The sequence below is a fragment of the Amblyomma maculatum genome, chromosome 6, assembly GCF_055883805.1.
Source record: "Amblyomma maculatum isolate TAMU_Amacu chromosome 6, ASM5588380v1, whole genome shotgun sequence".
Classification (NCBI taxonomy): domain Eukaryota; kingdom Metazoa; phylum Arthropoda; class Arachnida; order Ixodida; family Ixodidae; genus Amblyomma; species Amblyomma maculatum.
Window position 1 is genome coordinate 176,951,254 of NC_139349.1, and position 24,582 is coordinate 176,975,835.

The 24,582-nt window shown below is 48.8% G+C and overlaps 1 protein-coding gene across 1 annotated transcript in view; it reads right to left on the minus strand.

Moving 5' to 3' along the window:
- Nucleotides 1-24,582, minus strand: part of LOC146187471 (uncharacterized) — a 97,549-nt gene that overhangs the window by 50,134 nt on the left and 22,833 nt on the right. The window lies entirely within an intron of this gene.

The window sequence follows — 24,582 nt, forward strand, 5'->3', positions numbered from 1 at the left end:
GAAAGTGTGTTCCATTCCTCTATGGCGATGGGGAGGAAGGATTGGTTGAAGGCGTTTGTGGAACCATGCAAACGTTGTATGCTACGGGAGTTAAATAAACGGCGAGATCAGCGGAAAGGAGGGCGTAATAAGTTTTCTCGGAGTGCAGGAAAGTTGAAATACAATTTATGTAGAAGACAAAGGATCGCACGCTTCCGACGAAGCGCTAAGGGCTGGAGGCCGAGAGATGATTTCAAGTCAGTAACGCTGTGTCGAGCTGAATACTGGGAAGTTATGAAGCGGGCTGCACGATTCTGGATGGCTTCGAGCGACTCGTTCAAGTAGGCCTGGTGAGGGTTCCATATTACTGAAGCATATTCTATTTTCGGGCGGATGTATGTTTCGTTAGCTAGTTGTCTAACTGATGGAGGGGACATAGCCAGTGTTCTTCGGATGAATCCAAGTGTTCTGGAGGTGCTAGCACAAAGTTTTGTGATATGGTCCACCCAAGTTAAATTGTTCGGTATTTCAACACCGAGGTACCTGTACGAGTTTGTTAGTGATAATGCAGTGGAGTTTAGGAAGTACGGGAAGTGAATAATGGAGCGTTTACGTGAAATGTGCATGAATTTACATTTTGAAATATTAAGCTGCATGAGCCAGTCAGAGCACCATTTCTGGAGTTTATTGATGTCGGCTTGTAAAAGTTCCTGGTCGGTGTTATTGGAAATGCGGCGACAAATTACGCAATCATCGGCAAAAATGCGGACGGATGACGAAATCCCATGTGGCAGGTCGTTGATAAAAACGAGGAAAAGAAGCGGAGTATATAAGAATACTTCGTTTCAGACGTGGTAGGAGAGAAGTTGGTAGGTGTTCAAACGAACGATTTACTGTTCCCAGCTCACATTTGGCGTCGACGCCCAAACCTAGCACACATTTTTCTTAATTGTTCAGCGATCCAGTGGTAACATTATCCGATTTTGATTGTAAATGTCTATAGCAATATTACGTATTTAAAAAAAAAATGATGCTCTCAAATTGTGAAAAATTAGGGATAAGTGCACAACGCTAGGTTGTATCGCATGCGTAAATAACGATAATTGTTTTATTTGCCGTCTCTGGCCTTATTTGGGTAACAGGTCGGTCGGTAACGCATTTCCCGGACTGGTGTACTCGTCTATGGGCAGTTGTGCAATGATTCTGATCCAACCGGATGGAGAGCAAATATTCTAAATGCACCCCCGAAAGATGCTCTAGCCAAGATGCCTGACTCGATCGCCCCTCCGCCTTCGTCCCTCCGCGGTTAGATTGACTGGTGCTGCCCACAACATAAAACCTCTTCCGAGGTGCCGCCTGCTTAGGCTGTCGAGTCGCTGATGAGAAGATGGAGTGCAATCAAGTGAGTGCCTGATTTCCCGCAGCGTGATGTATTGATCGGCCGAGCTTTCGGTTCCTGGACCTCGAAGCTTGCTTTCCGGCCAACCTTCCGTTTCCCAGAGGTCTTCTCTTTACCAACGCCGGCAGCTCCTAATCTTTATTGAGGACGAGAGCTTTGCTGCGGAGCTTTTCTATCAAGGCTACTAGAGGAAAGCGTGCGCTTGCGACATGCATGCCGCCTGCGGTATGCGCCTCGCTTCTAACCACCTCTCACCTTCTTTCCCATTTTCTATCTGCGCTTGATAGTCACTGGGACATCGCAAGGATGTGCGCCGGTTCTTGCACGCTCCTTTTCCTTCCAAAGCGACAGCGTGTATAGACGCGCTTGCTTCATGTCGTGGTGGCGTTGGGTAACACATATGGAAAGGTAGGCAAGCGGCAAAGGAAAAAAAAGCCAGAAGAGAAGGTGCAGCGTGGAATTCTAATCAGTTAGCCTGTAGTGCGTCAAAAATGATGTTTCTGCAACGCTCCACATTGAGAGATCCGACACAGCGGCCTCACGGCAGACAATATAGCATCATCCTGCACAGTTAACGAAGAGAAAAATAAATAAACGTAAACAAAAAAGTGCATCGCCTATCGAAAGCAGTTTTAGCGGAGATTTTTGGCGAATCACCTATTGACTTAACCGGTCATTCCGTCAATGAGATTGAAGATATACAAGCCGAAGGTTTCACCGTGGCCACACCGATGCCTGACCTTCTTTTGTCGGAGTCAACTCTGAAGGCATCATCAGAGGAAACCCAATACAACGAAACATCTCCGAGAGTGATTTAAAAATGTGATAATTTTATGTGGGTCGAGAACGTTGTCGGCACTCATCGACGAGTAGCTGCTCTACTGTCGGATGTATATTTGGAAGAAGCCCATCGAAATCAGGTGCCATTAGAAACGGGGTTCTCCAAAACCAAAAAAGCTTCGAGCAAGTAATACGCGTTGAACGGTGGGTAGACGGTTCAGTGAACTTTCAAGGAAGGTTTTTTGGTACCACCAAAAAAAGGAGACCCTGAAAAAGCGCAACATGTTGATCCTACCCTTACAAAAAAGCTTAATGAGTTTCTGATTAAATGTTAATTGCATTTCTCATCATGCACATTAACATTTCTATACATTTTCTTGATGCATATTTAATGAGTTTCACAAGAAAGTTGGCCACCGTGTTTCTGGTTGGTACCTAATGTGTGCATTTCTTGTGTGTTGACCAATGAGCGCCTCATGGCTTTCACTTTTGGATAAAAAGTAAAAGCTAAAACATAGCGAAGCACCTCAACTACATTAAAAAAAGCTAAAAAATAAAAAAAATAAAAACTAAGCGAAAAAAAAAAAACTGCACCCTGGCGCGATTCGAACATGGTACCTCTTATTCCGTAGCTTTCTACGCTAACCACTCGGCCACTCGGGAACTGGTAACGTTGGTACCGTATTTGCTTCTTATGTCTGGACTGCATTCATAAGATTGGGACTTAATGTTTCGAAGCATGTTTCGAAGTGTACAGGCCATTGCGGCTGCTCTAACAATTACAACTTCTTGACCATTAGAACTTGCATCTAATGTTCTGGATACCTATGCGCACTATTTTGTCCACTGGAGTCATTTTAACATGTCGAGTTTGGCATCGCTGGCAAATTTATCAGCGCTGGCTCTTCGGTGGTTGCTACCTTGGGCGTAATTTTAGCTGAACACGGAGCTGTAGCACGAACCTTTAAGGAAAAAAAGTGCGACCAAGCTTCAATACCGGCAAGCGCAGCAGCGCCAACACTATTTTACTGGTAACTAAATCTTATTTGTATCTAAACATTTCGGGAAGCGATGCGATGACTGAGGGCTCGGCTAATCTATACGCAGAGCAAGAAGGAGCTCGAAAGCTTAAGAAACACGCAAAATATCATGCATTATAAAGAAGGCATTGCTTCTCGTGCCCTGGTCGCGCACATGCTCCCAGGACGGTCCAGTTCCGAGTCAACGAACGGCTCGGGTTACGTCCGCGCGTCGTCGTCGGCGCAGGCCTCTCCAAAACGGCCTGCTCGCAGGTGCGAGGAGGCATTGGAAATGGAGCGACCTTGGGTCCGTTTGCTTGGAGGCGGTGTGGCAGTGCGTCGGTTCGCGTACACAACAATATCCTTGCCCGTAACACCCTCAAGCATATTGTCCAACCACAGCACCCATTCGCTTGGCAAGAAGTGATTTGCAATGGCACAAACACCCAAGACGCCGGGTGTAAGCGTGTTTTGATGTTTGAACAAATGTCCAAAAAGTTGTTTTTGTTTTTACAGTGCATGCTAAACAAAAATGAAAACATAGTAAAGAATATACATTCGCTTAGTGATGTATAATTTCCCTCATTTGAGAAAGTCAATGCATTTCCACATTAACTCCTATACAAAAATACTGTTGTGTTTTCCAAGTACGAAACTTCTTGCGTAATCTCAAATGAAAGTCTGTTGCGGATCTCATGTTAAAACACATAAAAATTGTTTCTTAGGCAACATCCTACATATGCTAATCAGAAATGAAAACATAGGGCTTTGAAAGTGTGCAGTTAACAAAGAAATAATATATATTGTGAGCACTGTGTGGCGCTTCATCTTCCACACGACTGAACGTGCTGCTTCATCTTCATCCTGCTCCCTCTTGTAGATACCCATCGTCATCGCGGAGTGTGTTTGGCTGCAGTGTGCGACCAAGGCTTCAGGTCTGCAATAAAGCCTGATCCCCCAAGTCCGACCTTCGCGTTACCTTACACGTGGTGGAGGTGCGCCTTGATTTCCCCGCTGCTTCGTCACCTGCATCCACCTGGAGCTTCGTTCTGGCCGCCGTTTGACCCCGACCACCATCGTCATGACTCAAGAGGGCCACTCCGCTAATTCGGCTTCTACCAACTCGACTCCAGCTCCCCTTGCCACTTGGACTGTCAGCAGCCGTCAGCGCGACCCGCAGATGTTCGCCGGTCTCCGAGGCGACGACGCTGATGACTGGCTCGACAGCTACGACCGGGTCAGTGCTTTCAACCGGTGGGACGATTCGCTTAAACTAATCAATGTGTCCTTTTATTTGACGGATGTGGCCAAAACGTGGTTCCTAAATCATGAATCGACGATTCCGGACTGGGCTACCTTTAAACAAAAGTTACGGCAGATTTTCTGCGCTCCTACTGTTCGGACGGAGTCCGCCAAGAAGAAGCTAGAAGCCCGACTTCAGCGGCCCAATGAGACCTACACCTCTTATATAGAAGATGTACTTTCACTTTGTCGGCGCATCAATGACACAATGCCAGAGGCCGAGCGGGTTCGGCACGTCCTTAAAGGTATTGGGCCACTCGCCTACAACGCCCTGGCCGTGCAGAACCCTACCACAATCGATGCCATCATATCCACTTGTCAACGCCTTGACGAACTACAGTCAATACGCCTGCAGCCTGATCCCACTTCATTTGGTTTCACTGCCAACGCTGACCTCCGTGCACTTATTCGCGAATTAATTCGTGAAGAGCTCTCGGCTCAAGGTAATTTGTGCCGCCCTGCATCTGAGCCACATCCTTCAAGTGCCGGCCTGCGTAGCATTGTCAAAGAAGAGCTGGCCTCAATGACCTATTCGCCCCCAACATCGGTCGCTCCCACCATCTGTCAGGTACCAACGTACGCCCAGGTCACGACCTTACCGCCTGCAGTTGGAGCGTCTACGCCACCGGCGCCTACCACTGCTCATGTCGCTGCATTGGCACCACCTGCCGCGGCGCCGACATACTACCCCAACTGGCGCCCAACCCGCCCTGTTTGTTATTACTGCGGGTACCGAGGCCATATTTCCCGCTTCTGTCGTCGCAGGCTCCAGAATGAACGCCGCGGCCACGACACATTTGAAGCAGACTACCCTCCTCGCTTTTCCGGCTCTAACCCCCGTTCATTCCCTGATTATCCGCAACGTTCATCACCCCCGCCAGAAAGCCCCGCTCCGCCTGCTGGTTACAGGCCTTCAAGACGCCGTTCTCCTTCGCCTTTTCGCCGCTCAACCTCGCCTCTCCGTCAAGCTTCTCTGACGACCCCCCGCCTATCGGAAAACTGACCACTGCAGTTTTAGGAGGGAAAACTGCACTCTTCGGCCATCCCAAAAATCCTCCGGAACGTCCCTGGAACATTATTTTAGTGTGGGTTGAAGGTTTATCTGTTGAGGCTTTGGTTGACACGGGCGCCGCTGTTTCTGTGATACACACTGACTTGTGCTCCCGCTTATGAAAAGTGAAAACGCCTTATGATGGACCCGAACTCCGTGGAGCTAATGGGGCAATAATTCGGCCTTTTGCTAAGTGTACTGTGCGAGTTTTTGTTGATGGTGTCCGCCACCACGTACAATTTGCCGTGATGTCACCGTGCGCTCACCCCATTATTTTAGGCTGGGATTTTCTGTCTGCCGCATCAGCCAGCATTTCGTGTCGCGACAGGGTCATCTACATGAACGAGAGCGATCCGTCTTCTGAACCTCCCGTGCCCCGTCATCGCCTGCTTGCCGCTACTAACTCAGTGTTTCCCCCTGGATGCGAACAACTTGTCGCGCTTACTTCTACTGACATTGATAACGGAGATGTGCTAATCGTGCCTTCTGATCGCCATCTGACCCGTGGAATCGCGCTACCACCAAGTCTTGTCCGGTTTGAGCATGGCACAGCGCTTGTCGCTGCTTCGAACACTTCTCCAGAGCTCATTGTGCTGACTAAAGGGACATGTTTTCCTTGTGCCCTGGACATTCATCCGGTGTCCCTCACCACCCTTACCGCCCCCTCTTCCTCACCAGCAGCTTCTTCCGATGCCTCTCTCTGTGTTCTCTTTGGCACCATCAATCCTGACCTTCCTGCGACTCACCGCCAAGCTTTGCAGGAATTACTTCGAAAACACCAAGCCTCCTTTGATGCCACTTCTCCGACCTTGGGCCGAACGTCTTCTGCACAGCACCGCATTATTACAGAAGGTACTTCTATTGTTAGGCGCCGCCCTTACCGTGTTTCCTTATCAGAACGCAAAATCATAGAAGATAATGTGAATGATATGCTCCGACGAGACATTATTCGGCCCTCAGCTAGCCCCTGGTCATCTCCGGTTGTCTTGGTCAAAAAAAAGGATGGGTCCGTGCGTTTTTGCGTTGATTACCGCGCACTTAACAAAGTCACTCGCAAAGATGTTTACCCTATGCCACGAATTGACGACTCCCTCGACTGTCTTCAGGGCGCCGAATATTTCTCCACTTTGGATTTGCGTTCCGGTTACTGGCAGATACCGATGCACGAAGCCGACAAAGAAAAAACCGCATTCGCTACTCCCGATGGGCTTTACGAATTCAATGTCATGCCTTTTGGACTTTGTAATGCCCCCGCTACGTTTGAGCGCATGATTGACACTGTTCTTAGAGGACTTAAGTGGAAAACATGCTTGTGCTACCTGGACGACATAGTTATCTTCTCTGCGACTTTTTCTGATCATTTATGCCGCCTTGATCAAGTATTAACGTGCCTGGCATCCGCTGGTCTCCAGCTGAACACAAAAAAGTGTCATTTCGCCAAGAAAGAAATCAAGATCCTGGGCCACCTCGTCAGCCGCGATGGCATTCGACCCGACCCTGACAAGCTTGCTGCAGTTTTGAACTTTGCACGCCCTCAGCGCACTAAGGAACTACGCAGTTTCCTTGGCCTGTCTTCGTACTTTCGCCGTTTCATTCGCAATTTCGCTACCATTGCTGCACCGCTCCACCGCCTCCTTACCGACAGTACTACTTTCAATTGGTCCGAAGAATGCGAAAAAGCTTTCCAAACCCTAAAGAATGCCCTCACTTCGGACCCTGTTCTCGCTCACTTCGACGACACTGCTGCTACCATTCTCCACACCGATGCCAGCGGCCTCGGTATCGGCGCCGTACTTCTGCAACGTGACACCGCTTCTCGGGAAAAAGTAATTGCGTTTGCCAGTCGAACTCTAACACCAGCGGAACGCAACTACACTATCACAGAGCAAGAGTGCCTCGCCGTCGTTTGGGCAGTTCAGAAATTTCGCCCCTACCTCTACGGCCGCCATTTCACGATCGTTACCGATCACCACGCTCTGTGCTGGTTATCAACCCTCAAAAATTTGACTGGACGCCTGGGCCGTTGGATTCTGCGTTTGCAGGAATACCACTTTGATGTCATATTCAAATCAGGTCGCAAACATCGAGATGCCGATGCTCTTTCCCGCTGCCCGCTCCCAGAATCTCCACCTAGTGCTTCTTCGCGCCTTCCTGCGTGCACCCTCGGCGTCGCAATGTCGTCCAGAGCTCCAAACATCCCCTGTGCTACTCCTGCCGCTGCTCCAGATCGCTACGCAATTATTTCACACCAGCAAGCCGATCCCTACTGTCTTTCCCTAATCAACCTTCTCACCGGTGCTTCTCACCCTCCTACCGCTAGGATGCGCAGACAACTCCAAAATTTCAAACTTGACAACGGCGTGCTGTCCCGTTATATTTATTGCTCTGAAGGCACCCGTTGGGTCCCCGTTATTCCGAGAGCGCTTCGCACCCGTATCCTGGCGGCTTTCCACGATGATGCTACAGCCGGTCACTTAGGCTTTCATAAAACTTACCACCGCGTGAAAAGCCGTTTCTTCTGGCCAGGCCTCGCCTCAAGTGTGGCAAAATACGTCGCCTCTTGTCTGCCATGTCAGAGCCGCAAACGGCCCACTTCTCCTCCTGCTGGCCTACTACAGCCGCTACCTTGCCCAGCTACTCCTTTTGCCGTTGTTGGCATAGACTTATACGGGCCACTTCCATTGTCCGCACGAGGTAATCGCTGGATCGTCACCGCCATCGACCACCTAACACGCTACGCTGAGACCGCTGCTCTGCCTAATGGCTCAGCACATGAGGTCGCGACCTTCTTTTTGGAATCGCTCGTACTACGCCATGGGGCCCCTCAAGTGCTTCTCAGCGATCGTGGTCGGACATTTCTGTCGACGATTGTAGCCGAAGTTATTGAGGCCTCAACCACACATCACAAATTGACCTCCAGCTATCACCCCCAGACCAATGGGTTGACTGAGCGGTTCCACCGCACGCTTTCTGACATGTTGTCTATGTACGTCGACCAGGACCACCGAAACTGGGACGTAATACTTCCTTTTGTTACGTTCGCCTACAATACGGCTGTACAGCGGACCACAGGTTACACCCCGTTTTTCCTCGTTTACGGCCGTTCTCCTGCTACCTTTCTTGACGCCTCTTTCCTTTCTACACATGCCAGTTCCTCACCCTCTCTTCCTGACCAGTTCCTTTCCCGAGTGGCCAAATCTCGCCGGCTTGCTCGCGTCAACACGGAAGCCAGCCAGGAAGACCGCAAGTGCCGCTATGATGCAACCCATCGCCAAGTTTCGTTCCGTCCCGGCGACGAGGTGTTACTTTGGACCCCATTACGCACTCCTGGCCTTTCTGACAAGTTACAGCACCGTTACATTGGTCCTTACATAGTTCTTGCAAAAACCTCCCCGGTCAACTATCGCGTCTCCCCTGTTCACCCTCCTCCGGACAGTCGTTACCGTGGCACTGAAGTTGTCCACGTTTCACGTATGAAACCTTTTATTCGGCGCAATCCTGCGGACTAACTGCGGCCAGGCTGGCCGCTTTAACTGCGCGGGCGAAATAGTGTGAGCACTGTGTGGCGCTTCATCTTCCACACGACTGAACGTGCTGCTTCATCTTCATCCTGCTCCCTCTTGTAGATACCCATCGTCATCGCGGAGTGTGTTTGGCTGCAGTGTGCGACCAAGGCTTCAGGTCTGCAATAAAGCCTGATCCCCCAAGTCCGACCTTCGCGTTACCTTACAATATTCACTTAGTGATGTATACATTTCCTCATTTGAGAAAGTCAATGTATTTCCACATTAGATCCTACCCAAAAATACTGTTGCGTTTTCCAAGCACAAAACTTCATGTGTGATCTCAAAGGAAAGTCTGCCGCGGATATGATGTTAAAACACATCTAATCTTGAATCTCCTTTGAGTGGTTGATGACTCATCAAAAACACATTACGTGGGTAACAGAAATTCAATATCCATTTTTGTAAGGGTATATCTCACGATATATCCGCCCAGCCAGCATCCAAACTAATCCAGGAGCGCACAACAGAGAACATTGGAAGTGCATTCAGTGGCTCTAAGCAAGACAAGGAAATCAAACAGCAGAGATAATCAGCCTCCATCAAAGAGATCAGAAGTGCAAATTGTGGAAAGAACATGAGAGAGGAATACGCCTCAACACTAATTCTAGCAGACACGCCAATATTTGTAGACCTTACGAAGCAGGCCGAGGTGCAAACGAAGAGTTCGTCTACGGTTTTATTACCCAAAGGCGAGACCTAAGTCATGCAATGCCGCAAGCACTTGTGCAGTGCGCAAGGGTGGTGAAAAACGAGAACGAGTCATCGAACTGCCTGGGAAAGTGGCGGTGATAGTCTCACAAGCATAGAAAAAAAAAACAAAGGCCAGTGCGCATGAAGCAGACACGGTGGAAACTCAGAGGGCTGTGTTGCGTGAAAGTGCGTGAGTAGTGCCAGAGTGGTGACGTCTAGGCTCTGCTTCTAAGCTGCAAGCTAAAGATGTGTATTTCCAGTCCTGTACCTCGTTCTTGGTGCACCAGCGTTTATACATTGGCCCCATCGAGTCCTACACGGGGGTCATTAAGAAGAAGACACTGAAGCTGGAACCTCGCGAAGTGGGCCTCAATCCAGACATCCACCTGAACTGGATGAAACCACCAGTGCTCTGGGCATCGATACTGTCCATCTGCCAAATCAACCGTTTTCTCAAAATAGCACGTCACTTGGAAGCAGAGCAACTGGTGTCACAGATGACACTAGGAGGGTCGGGAGAGGAGTCGATTCCGTTTAAGAGCCGGATCGCCTGGACATTGTGCTACATTGACGAGGGCCCGTTAGCTACGATGACTCTCAAGCATATATGCGATTATATCTGGAGCAGTTACAACCATCAGGTGGACCACGACGCGAAGCTGAAGCAGATGCTGAACTACCGCAATCACCTGTGTTCTAAAACTCTTACAACAGCATCTTGGACAGCATCCATCATAAGGGGTGCCAAAGGCTGCGGTGCCACATTACTTTCTGGACTCCTACATGATTTAGCTGGAGCTAATGGCATTCTAGTGGAAATTAAGAAGAAAGGGGCATGGGCAGGGAATGCAGTGCGTAGAGAGGACAACCTATGGTCACTTAGAATAAAGGGAAGGGAAGCGTAGCAGGGGGTGGCAGAAAGTTAGGTAGACGGATGAGGTTAAGAAGTTCGCAGGAGCAAAGTGGATGCAGCTATAAGAAATCGGGTTAATTGTAGGTGTATTGCAGAGGCTTTCGCCCTGCAGTGAGTATAGTCCGGCTAATGATGATGACATGAAGCAAGGGACCATCGTTGAGCGATATATTGTGGTCACTCAGCGCCGACGATTCAGCACAGTCTGTTACTGGGCGATAAGCAAAATAATGCGCGGAAGAACTTGGGCATAGTGTGGGCTACAGCGCGTGATTCGAATCTGCGCTGCCACGGTCCTGCTGCTGAAGTTGGAAGCCGGTCCTCGCGGAGTATCTCATGTCATCATTGATGAGATTCATTAGCAAGATATCAGTACCGACTTCAATGTGGTGGTCATCAGAGACCATAGATATGACACTGCTCCAGCGACGAGCTGTCTTACCTGAGGCCGCACAGCGGGTCGCAGATTCGCGCAGGAATCTGCAAACAGAACGAGGAGAAGGAATACGAGGTTTGGGACTGGGGGCGCACTAAGGGGGTCCGAGCGCAATATTGACTTACTGATAGCCGCGGGGACAGTCAGGGATTAAACTCACTCAGAGAGGTCCTAGTATTTTCCCTTTTTCTTCCAGAGGCAATGTTGCGTCCCCCACCTCAATTAGGTCGCTATGAATCTAATTTTCCCAAGGGATAGAAACTAAACTCTGAGCCTTCTTGTGACCGTTTAGCTAGGATCCTGGTGGTGTCGCCTGACGACACCACTGTATCTACTAAACCAGAATTGGTGGAAAACGTTTTACGTCATCTGTGAGGTGGCGCATTTAAAGAAGTTAATAAGTATTATACAAGGTTTAGGAGCCTTGAAATATTTCTTTGGTGCAACAGCCGCCAGCATGGCCTTATCACACTGACTATTGCACACGAAATAACCTTGTGCTCGTTATTCCTGCTCACATTGTCGCGTAACGCGGCTTTATTATTTGTAGATCGGAGATGCGCTGAGATTTCTCTCGAATGACTGCAGGCAAGCAATATCCTTCTGTATTGTTCCTAACATTTCCGATATCCTTTAGGTGGTGTATCTAAATGTTTCTGCACCGAAGTAAAATGGAGCACTGCCGCATGCAATGGGGATTCATAGTTTGACGACCAGAGAGCAGGTTTGCTGCCTATCGCCACTGACAAGTTCCTTAGTTCTTTTGCATGGGCAAGCCAGCCCAATAAGGAATCGATTTCAGTGCTACTACGGCTGTCTTTTTTGTACCCACGGTATTGCCACCAACATGCGGCAATAGTGCGATTTGAACGCCTCAAAATGTTCCGGACATTCTGACATGAAATGAATCGCACTTATAACAGAATTTCGAGAGTGACAGAAACGAAAGCCTCGATCTCGAGCAGGATCATGTTAGGCCAAGCAACGCAGGCACATTGTTACGACTTCGGTAATAAGGGCTTTTTACGCGAAGTGTGCACACCTCGTTCGGTCGATTAGCCATGGTCGTTACCGATATTGAGACAAACGGTGTAAGAGAAGGCACGCTAGTGATATTCGATCAGTATCTTGAAGAAACTATATTCTTCTCAGCAGCGAGCATAGTGTCGTATCATTTCAATTCCCATTAAACATTACATTTATGATCATTAACGTGACAGGAACTCGAATCTACGGCACATGAAAACTGCAGGATTCAACTGAGAAGATGCTGCGCCTTCGTTTCAGCAAAAATTATATAGAAACATTCAGAAGTATTCACGGAGAAAACATTTGTTATAGGCGCTTGCAGCGTACCCTTAAGGCGTTGCTTGAGCGTCGAAGTATTTTTCTGTTCAAATAATGTAGACATACAAGTAACATGTTAACACAAAATAATACATGCTAGTGAGCACGCGCAGGATGACGTCAGATTACAGTTAACGGCACAAAATTGTCCTCATCACTTTATCAGAGAAGCAGCCGGAAAAGACGTGCGATCCCCAGAGCTTATTTACTACGCCGGTTCGGCTCTGATCTATGGTTTGTGCTCTTGTGTGGATTTAGGAGACTCTATACAGTTCTTTTTTTTTTCGCGATTCTCCTCTGGGATCTGCATTACAAGTTCTTTGGTCAGACAATTACAGCTGCTTTGTTTTTGACAGCTGGTAGTGCTCATTTTTTTCTAGCGTGAGCACTGCGGTCAGCGCCGCACGCTTCGTTCTTATTGTAGCTACAGCGATTTTGGCGCCGCCCTTCGTACAAAAAGCGAATTAAGAGATTTTAATTTCACGCAGAATTGCACACGCGTATGTTTGGACTGAGAAGATAAGCAAAAATTTTGGAGCCCACTGCTAACGCCATTGTTTAATCCTGTGTGACGCCTACTTGTATTTCGCTTAGTTCGGATTTGAATAAAATTGATGAATTGCTGCTCTCCCAAGCTTTCTTTTTCTTTCCATAAGCAAATGCTATAAATGGAACGTTTCTTTTGCTTCATTTCAAAGAAAAAAAAAGCAATTGTACAATTAAGATTAAAACAGCGATTAGCCCAATGACGTGACCGCAGCGGCGAAAATCGAGCCACGCGGTTGTCACGGCCCCATTCTTGGCGCCTGACAAGTTTCTCGACGTATTCGTAACCACACGTGGAGCTTTTAAGTATAATGATCAATTAGCGCTAAAGCCCATTTAACTAACTCGATGGGGATTTACGAGAACAATCGGATCTCGATCTCACCCGGCTAAAATTTTCAAGAATGTTGGAGCATACAGACCTAGCGAAGTTCGGCTTCACACATACTCAAAAGGCAAGTCGTCCGCACGTGGCTTTCAAAATGGAGACCGGTTCCCTATATGTGTACCCGCTAATAACGCCAAGCAAACGAAGGCAGCCACCATGCACAACATGCGCGGCGTGCTGCTGTTACTTCACAGCTCGGAAGAGCACGAAACATTCAGCTTTATAGCGCGCAGCTCTGGAATAGGGCACTCAAGTTAAGCTTCCTCCAAGAAAGGAAAGCGACAAGCGTCAACGGCTGGACGAAGAATTTGCGAAACTTTATTCAGCGCTTGCCTCCATTGCAGCCGTCTCGGTGAACAAAAGAGGAGTGACAGTCGGAGCTCGCGAAGAGTGCAAACTCAGTCTGCGCAGTCTCGCGGAAGATCGGAACAAAAGACGAAATGCAGAAACGCGGCTTCGCTCGAAACGAGGAACCAGAGTTGGAACAAACACGGGACCAAGCTGGGTGACCCAAGTAGCTTCACTGTGTCAGACGTTTCTAAGCACGCGTCTCTTTTACAGAGTTAGCGCTCGTGTTTTCCCTGCCGTACTGCACACACCCCGCGGCAGAATTGCGAGGAACGCGTCCGTGAAGTGTTTATCTCTTTCGGTTGCGCCTCAGCTTCTAGTCGTTCCGTGCGTTATCGCGCTAGCGGGGATTCTGATGAGCAAACCGTTGCTTTGCGAATCATCTTTGCCGCCCTGCGTTCTCGGGGTTGCGTGATACGTTTATCGCCGGCGAGTAATCTCCGCCCCAGTCAGAATTCATTCCTTACTCGCACTTCTCTTTTCCACATTGCGCAGACTCGTCCCTACGCTTCCCGAAATTCAAAATCAACTGCGCAATGAAACAGGCGTGCTATGCTGGGCTGAGGAGAACAGGAAACAGGAGTCTCCCGGCAACACCGCCACGCATTCGCCAGTCTTTAATCATAGAGACAGTGTTCCTGGCACCATTTTCTTAACAGCACGCCTCGCTTCTGGAAGCTTGGGCTTTGCCGTAGTGATCCTACTGTACATCTATTTGTTTAGTTTATTCTTTTCCGTCCATATTCAGGAAAATATGTTCACCACAATGAACTACGTTCAAGCCTAAGCTTTACCAGTATTGTTCAACTTTGAATAGAAGTCGGTAATGTTTGGTGGCACATTCGTGCTGTTTCTTTCCGCCGCAGCTTATAACTGCAGTTTCTGCGGTCATATATAAATTTATACTTTTGAGGCACGTGTTTCAAATTTCGAGCACACCGAAACACGCAGCCGCGGTCTCCATTGCGGGAAAATCACCATGCCAACAGCAACGAAGGCAGTTATAAGCTTTTGTAGTAAGCTGCAAAATCAAACGCTGCCACTTCTGGGACTTCTTATCAAATACAGCGCAGCGCGGAGTCACTTCGCAAAGCTCGTCTAGAAGCCAGCTTTCTTTTGATAAAACTTGACTAGAGCGTCTGCAGCAAGTTTATTTGGTTATCTTCATTCCTTCCAGATTCGCGCAGAATTTTGGAATGGTTTTATGTAGACAAAGAGCTATGCAAGTATACAGCTTCAATAACCTCAAGCTACCAAATTTACTGCGATACATGATTCTTCTGCACTAGATAACACAATAAAAAGAAACGCGAAGAGTGGCAACTTCTGATATAAGTAATTTATGCCCCAGCTAGAAGGAAAAAATAATATTTGGTATAGGAGCTGTGAGAAACGGTAAGTGGTGCATAAAGTAAAAAGAAAAACATGCAAATACCAATACCAACGGCATCACCATAAGCCTGTTTGTGTCCAGTGCTAAACAAAGGCCTCTCTCTCTATGCTCAAATTAGCCGAGTACAGAACCAGATGCCACCCCCTCCTTCAAGCTATATGCGCATCTCCCGATCTCTCTTTCTGCGTGCTTCCTTTACCTTCTTTTCGATTGGGATGTACTGTTGAGCGAGTTGGGCGGGTTTACTACATTAGCCACTTGGTCAACCACAACTGAAGTACTCACATCGGCTAATATTAGCCCATGTTTCTGCTGTTTTCGCTCGACTAAGATAGGAGAGGATCATTTTTGAGGGCCGAGCTGCGTAAGCTCGGCAAATAACTCAACAACCTGTGGCCCTGGGATACACGCAGTCAGTTCGCTGAATGAAGCAAAAAGTTCATTCGCGAATGTGGTTTTCGCCAAACATTTCACATACCGTTAACAGTATAAAGATCATATTCGATACTGCGCAGTGGCAATTCTGCTCAATAAATTACATGATGATACAAACTCTTGTTCCGTGCGTAGGCTATGCAACCTGGCACAGGAAGGTTTAGTGACCTGATCTCATACTTGATCAAATTCGATTAACTTTTCTGCTGCCGCGCTTTGAAAACGTGTTTAGGCCTAAAATCTAGTGGCCGCCTGATTTCATACATGACTTCATTCTTGAAGCGCTCACATCTTCCATTATTCCGACTGAGCACGCGTAATAATGCATGCAATATGTTCAATGGTAACAGTAAGCGTTTTTAACGTGCCACACAGTTGTTGCAAATGCCGCTCCGTCATTTGCGAGCACATATAAAGGCAGCAATAAGTTGTTAACACTTCGTATTGTTCCTTTGGATACCGAACTCGAATAAGCGACATATATAACCACTCGATAATGTCAAGAAAGTTTAACTGCACGAGAAACCATATTATATGAATATGGCAGTGCACGTTACATATCTCCATGTGGTCGAAATTACTGCGTAGCGCTTTATTACGACACCTCATTCTCTTCGCTCTTTCACTCCGACCATAATCCCTTTCCCTTATGGTGCAGCACAAGTGTCCACGGAAAAGGTATGACAGATACTGCGCCTTTCCTTTCCGGTATTCAAGTTATCATCGTCACCAAAATTGCACTATCATCAGGCCGTGGCTGTTCACCGCTTCATACCAGAGGAACCGCGCGAGCAAAGGATGAGGAAGTTCCCACCGGAAGGCGCTAATGGAGCCTGCAGCAGCTACAAAAGGCTACGCGAGCCACTTCGACCCTGCAGTCAGCGGCAATCTGTTGCAGCGCTCTGACTTTTACTCTATTTGTTGGCAGGTGAGCTGCATATATATATATATATATATATATATATATATATATATATATATATATATATATATATATATATATATATATATACATATATTATTTTTTTTTTTCACCGCTGACTGCAAGGCGTTTCTATGACTGATAGCAGTGCAGAGTGTGATTTAAGCGATGCGATGTTTGAAGATGAGTGTAGCATTACTTGCGCAGAATGCAGTTTATCATCATTTTGAGCAGCACTGTTCCGGTATTGCTGAGTCGACATACACATAAATGGGGTCTGTGAAACGGGAGAAACGGCGTTGTCGTGCATGTCGCGGATAATCTAGAGCTACTGTTCCTTCTGAGAAGCTGTCGCAGGACCGCTCTACAGGCATATTAGCAAGGTTATCATCCCTCGAAGATAAGCTGACAGCTATCCTTGGCCTAAAAGACGTCATTGACAGTCTTGCACTGATACCAATGCACGTTGATAAGTTGACGCTCACTTGTCAGACCATGCAGACCACGAGTGTTGAATTAAAAGCACCAGTCACGTTCATGGCATCACAATACGACAAGCTTCTGGAACAGTGCAATAGCAACTCTCAAGCAACGATGAAACTTGATCAGAAAGTGGTCTGTCTTGAGGAAACTGTATCGGAGCAAGCAAAACTGATCAGTCTCAATCTTAACTAAATGACACTGAACAGTATGCTCGCAGAGCTAACTTGGAAATAAGATAGTTACCAGCGACGAGCGCGGCAGCGTCACGAAACGACGCGCGCTCGCCAGGAGAGGGTGGGGGAGAAAACACGAAGCGCTTCCCTCGCTCCCCATACAATGCTGCGACACCACAGCATCGTGATGGCCACTTAGGGAAGGGTAACATTCCGAACGGGAGGAGGAACGAATTCTCGTCGTCTGGTCCCGAGAAGCCCGATTACTTCTCGGTACGCAATACCGAGATGGATAAAACCGCGGTGCCCGGAAGGCGAAAGCCTCTCTTGCCTCGGCTGAGCTCGGAGACCCTCGACGTATTGCCCCGATATTCCCTGCCTGCCGACGATTACGACGACTTGGTGAGCCACCCGAACTCTTATGTTATCGGATAGAACATTCTTCCGCATTGTGTGTGGTTGCCTTACGTTAGGGTTAAAAATTGTTACCTCGCGTGCTCAGTCGTTACCTATTTCGTCCGGACCTGCCATGGGTTGAGGACACGTGTAGTGTACGAGTAGCGCCTGCGTGCAGTTGGTGCCGGAGCTTGTCTACCCCGCCGGCTGTGCGCAGTTATGACCCCATAAGTACTGTTTAGAAAAAACGCTACGAACATCCATTATTAATGAAGACAGCGATGTCAAGGTGAAGACAAAAAGAGTTAAACAACTTCTGCATTCTACCTAGAGGGGAAGGGAATGAAAATGAAGAAACGGAGAAACTTGAAATGGTCTGAATGACCTCATGCACTTTCGCGGAACGCGCAGTAGGGTGTACTCTAAGAGCTCAGGGCCCATAATGTGGCCATGAAGGACTTTGTACAGAAAAAGTATATATACTATTAAACGACGGCAGTTAAGAGAAGGAAGATTCAGTGGGGTACTCCTGGTGGAGCGAGAGGAGGAAGCTGTGCAAGGAAAGCAATATCAAAATATCCGTCAAATATTTTGCTGTACTCTGTCAACCTTGTCCCAGTTCGATTTGCTTGTGCCATTCCAAACAACCGACGCGTACTCCGAAAGAGGCAAGAATATGGACAGGTAAAGCTTTAAGAACGAAAGTGGAGTACTGAACTCTCTGAAAAGTCTGCAGACGAATACCGAGTATGCGCATAGCACGCTGAGCAATGCGTTTAGTATGAGAGGAGAAGCGGAGGGAGCGGTCAAAAATACAGCGCTGTCATTAATTTCATCAATGCTGTCCAACCACGCAGAATTCACAGAATAATGGTACAGAAAGCTGTGCGTTTTACGAGTAAATGAGATCGCCGTAGTTTTGAAAGAATTGTGGAACTCCACTGGTTGCAGGGTAAACGAAGGAAGCCTGTCCATTGACACTGACAAGATTCAGACTGCGACGCCAGAGAGTAGAAGCTTTTTTATGGAGTAATGAGTGGGTAACAATGTCGAACGCTTTGCTGAAATCACAGTACTCAGTATCATCCTGACCTTCCTAAAGGACTGCTGCGGAGGCATGAGTCATAAAAGTGAATAGGTTTATTGAAGTAGAGCGACTCGATATGAAGCCATGTTGATTCGGTAAGAAGAAATGTTTGAGATGGAAGGAAAGTACGTTGTGTAAAGCTAATTCGAAAATCTTAGAGGCTGCACATAGAAGAGAAATCGGACGATAATTGGAAACATCATATTTGTTTCTTGACACGAAAACAGTAAACAAGCGTACCATTTTCCACACGCCAGGAAAGGCATCATTTTTCAAACAATTATTAAATACAGAGATGTTCGAATGCCATCAGGTCCAGGAGACAAAGATGGCCTCAGACGCTCTAGACACGCAGTTAACAAATTTTCATTAAAGAGAACGAAATTAGATGGTGCACAAGATTTGAGGCATACGGAATCGCATTGTGGAGGTTTGTATAAGGAAGAAAAATTCCTGGGTAAAGCTGTCGGCAATATCCCAAATTCCTGACCACTGAGAGTCAACTAAGTTGATACTCAAATCCGATGTAATGGAAAGCTTGCGAAGGTATCACCAGAACTGACTAGGACGACATATGAGGCGCTCCTATCTCAAGACTCAAGATAAGACTCGTGGTCTCGCTTGTATAGGCGTTCCTTACGTTTTAACGTCGTTCTCAGTTCACATGAAAACAAGAAAGTTCATCAAGTTTCTCAGCCAATGGAGTTCAAGGTTCTGTATTAGACCCGCTTCTCTCTGTTTTATTAATGACGTTTTTTCCGTGATCAAGAACTCCTCGTTTCTCTTTTACGCTGATGCTAAAAAAATATTCTAGGTCATACATTCTTTTTGTAAGGCCGCGATAAACGGCACTTTTTTTTTTGGTTTAGGGGAAACTGACCCTGTAAGGACTCGCGAAAATGTTCGCTCCTACGCAATCTTCGCTACTACCCCGTCGGACCAGCCGCCGACGACGCGATTCAAGCTCCAGTCACGGTGAGGGATTAAGGAACGGTGCCGCAGCTTCGCGACACCTTTCTCCCAACGCGACTAGGAAGGGCACCCGCTTCCCATTCAGGAACTTCAAGAAAGATTAACCAAACAATGCCCTTCTGTTTGGACGCTCGGCGCCGGCTTACCCCTCAGCCGTGTCGGCTTCTGTCGTCAATTGACGCCCCCACGCGCGTTTTGTCGAGGGAGACTAACCAAAGGATGCCCCTCTGTCTAGACGCTAGGCGCCGGGCTACCCCTCGGCAGCGTCGGCTTCTGTTGTAGGGGCGACGGACGCCCCCACGCGCGACTTGACGGTCCCTTACAGGCCCCCGGTGGCTAGCAAAATAGCGTCCTCGTCTCAAACACCCCCCACCCCCTTCGCGGCGCTTCTTCGAAAGAACGCGGCAGTTAATGGAGCCGTTGGACTGATGGCGTCTCTCCCGTTTCTGGCAGCAGCGACGGCTACGACCATTTCTATTTTTCCATGTATACCGTGGGATAGAGAAAGGAGAACGAGCGCCGATGGGGAGAGGTTGTTAACCCTCGAGTGGAGAGAGTGTCCAGCATGCACGCTGCATTTTTTCTTAAAAAATTAAGAGCCTGGGTTCGAGATTACGGCCATTCCATCTGGATTGGGTCTTATTTATCAACGGTTCCGATTGGCTGCGTAATTTTGAGGCGGACCCTGTGAAGCGACTGCCCTCATGTCTTTTTTGTCGTTGCCATGAAAAAGCGGCAATCAGACCCGGTTGAGCAGTTCTGTCTAGTCGAGCACAAGCTGGCGACTCCATGCTCGGCACGTAGCTTTCCTCTGTGTGAGCTAAGCGGTTCTCTGTGTGAAATGTTTTGTGCTTGTGATGTACCCTTTTGCTAGGGCGGTGGCAGCTCTGTGTGAGGCCACCAGGGTGAATTCAGTTGTCATTTGTGTACATAAACTGAACATATATCATCTCTCTTCGTTCAGCTTCAAGACTGCCTGACTTGTCATCTTACTTCATCAACCTGCCGAACACGAAATTAACATCACTGGCGCCGTACGACAGGGTTCGGTGACGAGCGACCACGAGCATCAGCCAGAGCACCCAGGCCCTGGGAACCCACTAGGCAACGAGCGTCCGCACGTCCAGCCAGAAGCAGCAAGGTGATCCAGGCCCCGAACCAGAGGCTGCGTTCTGGGGAAGGACTCCGACGAAGCTGCGGCACGAAGGGACGGAGGCCGCAACTGACGACACCAGCACGGGTAAGCGGGATTTCTTGCGCTTTGTTGAAGGAGCTATGGCTCAAGTGTAAAGTGGCGTATGGTTTTAACACGGAGCATGATGGCGAGCGTAGGTGAGAAAGTGACTGCGGGAGATATAACAGATGACAATGAGCAGTCGCAGCAAGCGACCACTCAACCTGTAGCAGGAGCGCTACGTGAAGTAGCGGAGATGTCAGTATCCGATGTGGTTGCAATTCGCCAAATAGAACTAGGTTTTGAGCTGGAAAAATTGAAAATTCTTCCACATGAAAGCCTAGAGTTACAGAAACTTGGGGCTTGATCCAGTGGTTGCAATGGCGATAGCGGGAAGCGGGCAGACGTGTGTAAGGTCAGACATTGACGATCAGCTTTGCACGGTGCCCGATCTAGTCTCCCAATGTGCTGAAGTCCTTAAGGGACGGAAGCTGCCGTGTGACGCGGACGTGCCGTTATGGTTAGAGGAATTCGAGCGAATTTTCACGGCGTACAAGGTAACAAACCACAGCCGCGTTCACTTAATCATGCCAGCACTATAGCTGAGCGGGTTAGGTACCTTCACATTAACCTCAGGGACGATGAGTGTGGCAGCTGCGACTCGGTACAAACAGCCGTTTTAAAGGAGTTGAAGCTTATCCCCGCAGAATACCTCGAACGCTTTGAGCGCGCGACGAAACGCCGCGATGAAACTTGGGCGCAGTTCGCTTCGCGCCCTAAAACGTACCTCCAGTACTACCTTCGCTCACGCGACGTGGAAATCAAAGACGACCTGGCATCATTGATCATCGCAGATCGCATGAAGGGTAGCTTGAGCCCTGCGGGCTTAGAGTAGGTGCGTCTTCGTGAGGAGGAGAGGTGGCTAAAACCGGATGAGATATCTGACGTTCTCCACTCGTTCGAACAGGCTAAGGGCAAGGGGCGCGCAGCGAAACAAATTGTCGTATGCGCGGAAAAACCAGAAACCTCTGCAAGCGGCGCACAGTGATGGCAAACGGCCGATTCAATGTTATGACTGCCGCGCATCTGGCCACCGGGCCAAGGAATGCCATCACGCTTCGCAAAACGCGCAGAAGGGGAAGCGCGCTCGAGCTCAAGAAGTAGCTGTAACCGACATAGAGCCGTGCGAAACACCGGCGTCAGTAACCTCAAAGACAACCCTTGAACAGAGATGAAAACCCACCAGTCATTCAACGAGGTATGCAAATCGAAGCTACAGCAGGTGGAGATTGAGTGCACAGGGATACTGGCGACAGCTATTATTGATACCGGTAGCGAGATAACCGTGATCAGGGAAAACCTCGTGCCAACTCTAGGTCGGGAGCCATCCGGCTCGATAAAGCTAGTTTCGACTTTTGGCGAGACGGTTAACGCAAAACTGGTCACTCTTGCGATAGGCATCAGGCGGCTTACCGCACACATAACAGGGCTCGAGGCAGTAGACATTGTATGCGCGCTTTCTGATAAGCTGGTGGAGGGAGTAGGTAGTTTGCTCTCCAGGGAGGATTGGGAACTGCTTTCGGAGATAGACAGTCGTTACGAGGCACTTGTTGCGAGTGAGGGCCGCCCTGTTCCTGAAGCAGTTAACGCGTCCGTCACCATGGCGGAGCAGAGCGCAAAGCTGAGCTCTACATCACACGAGGAGCGAGCAGCGGGGGCCTGAGGCAGACAAACTAATGAGTGGTGACCAGGGTCTAGCGACTGAACAGTCCTGTGAAGTAGACCGGGAAGAAAGCGAGAAGGAGGATGTAATCTCGATCCAGGATGACGCGGACGTAGCCATAAAACAGCGCCAGGTATTCAGATCCGACGAAGTATCAGACGAAACCCTAAAGAAAACGCGGGCTGAAGCAAAGGCAGGGAAGGCCGGCATGTTTGTTTCAGACGGCTTGTTGTATCACTGGGACTCGTTCTCCGGTAACAAAGTCAAGATGCTCGTGCTGCCCCTTAGCAGGCGCGAAGAGGTACTCTCCCTTACGCACGAGTCCCTTTAGGGAGGCCACTTGGGGCCGAGAAAGAAAGAGACGAATTAAGTACAGCTTTTTCTGGCCAGGCTCAGAGGGAGAGGTAACGCGATACTGCAGGACATGTCACGGCTGTCAAGTCCGCTCAGACAGGCGAGTTAAAGACAGGGTTCCCATCACACCTCTCAGCAGACCCGAACATTCGCTTCAGGTCGTAAATGTCCATATAATTGGGCCGCTCGATATTCCGTCAGGCAGGGGTAATAGGTACGCTCTCTGCCTCGTTTACTTGTGCACGCGGTAGCCGGAGGTAGTCTGTTTACGATCCCTGGCCTCTAGGGCAACATGCGATGCCTTGCTTACGATTTTAGCCGCACGGGCATACCTGAGGTTGTCTGTGCAGATCGGGGAACAAACTTCACGGCGCAGCTAACGCTTGAGATGTAAGCAAGACTCGGATGCGCGCCGCGTTTTTCGACACCTCAGCACCCGGAGAGCAACGGGACAGTGGAAAGGTGGAATCGCGTTTTAAAGAACATGTTGTTCCAGGTTATTGAGAAAGATCCTAGAACTGGGATAGACTGGTCCCGTTCGTTCTCTGGGCGTACAGGGAAGTCCCCCATGACACTACAGGCGTGGCGCCGTTCCGGCTCTTATTCGGTAGGAACCCTATCGGACCACTAGCAATTCTGCAGCGAACATGAACAGGCCAGCAACCCCTCCCAAACACACTTAGGGAAGAACCCGCGAAGTATTTGCGACAGCTACGCGAGCAGCTAGAAGTAGCAGCAGAAGTAGCGGGTTTGACGGCGAGCGCACGTCAGGGAAGTTACGCGCAGGCATATAAAAGGCGCGCACGGAGCAAGCCGTTTGTCGTCGGAGGCCAGGTATTGCTCTTTGACACAGACCCTGGCAGTAAAATGGACCCACAATGGCTTGGTCCATTCGTCGTAACTGCGCGAGAGAGGCAGCACTCGTACAGAATAGACAGATGAGAGAAGGCTAAAGCGGTAGTGCATGCGAACAGGCTGCGACTCTACTACACACGTGTCAGCCATGTCGGAGTAGTTTTCGAGGAAGACGAGGAGTTTGGTGAAATCGAGTACACCCCTCGGTCTGTGCCTGAGAGATGTGTTGGTTGTCTAATAAATGCGGAGAAACTCGCACACCTACCTGCTCAGAACTGCTTCGAGATCTCGGTGGTGTTAGCCGCTTACGCTGATTTGTTCAGCGAGACACAGGGAGTCGCATGGGTTGGTGCATATAAGATAGAGCTGCACGAAGGCCACCAGCTCAAACCCACTTTCCCATATCGCGAGTCGGAGTTATTAAGGAGTGAGGTGAGCCGCCAGGTAAACGAGTTGCTGGACCTCGGGCTGGTATATCCGGTGAAAAGCGAGTGCGCCCCTCTCGTTGTATGCGTGGGTAAGAAGGATGGATGTGTGCGCATGTGTATTGACTATCGCGCTCTAAACGCAGCGACGCGCACGGATGCCTTTCCAAAGAGCTAATCATGAGGGTGGGCCGCGCTAGGTATATGACTTATCAACTTGCAACGCGGATAATGGCAAGTGCCGGTAGCTCCGGAGAGCCAACATCTGACCGCTTTCGCAACTAATGAGGGACAATATGCTTGGCGCGTCATGCCATTCGGGCTAAAGAACGCCGCGGCCATTTTTTAGCGGATAATGAACACCCTCCTCTCGAGACATCAGGCTTATGCGGCCGCATACCTCGATGACATCGCCATTTTCTCTTC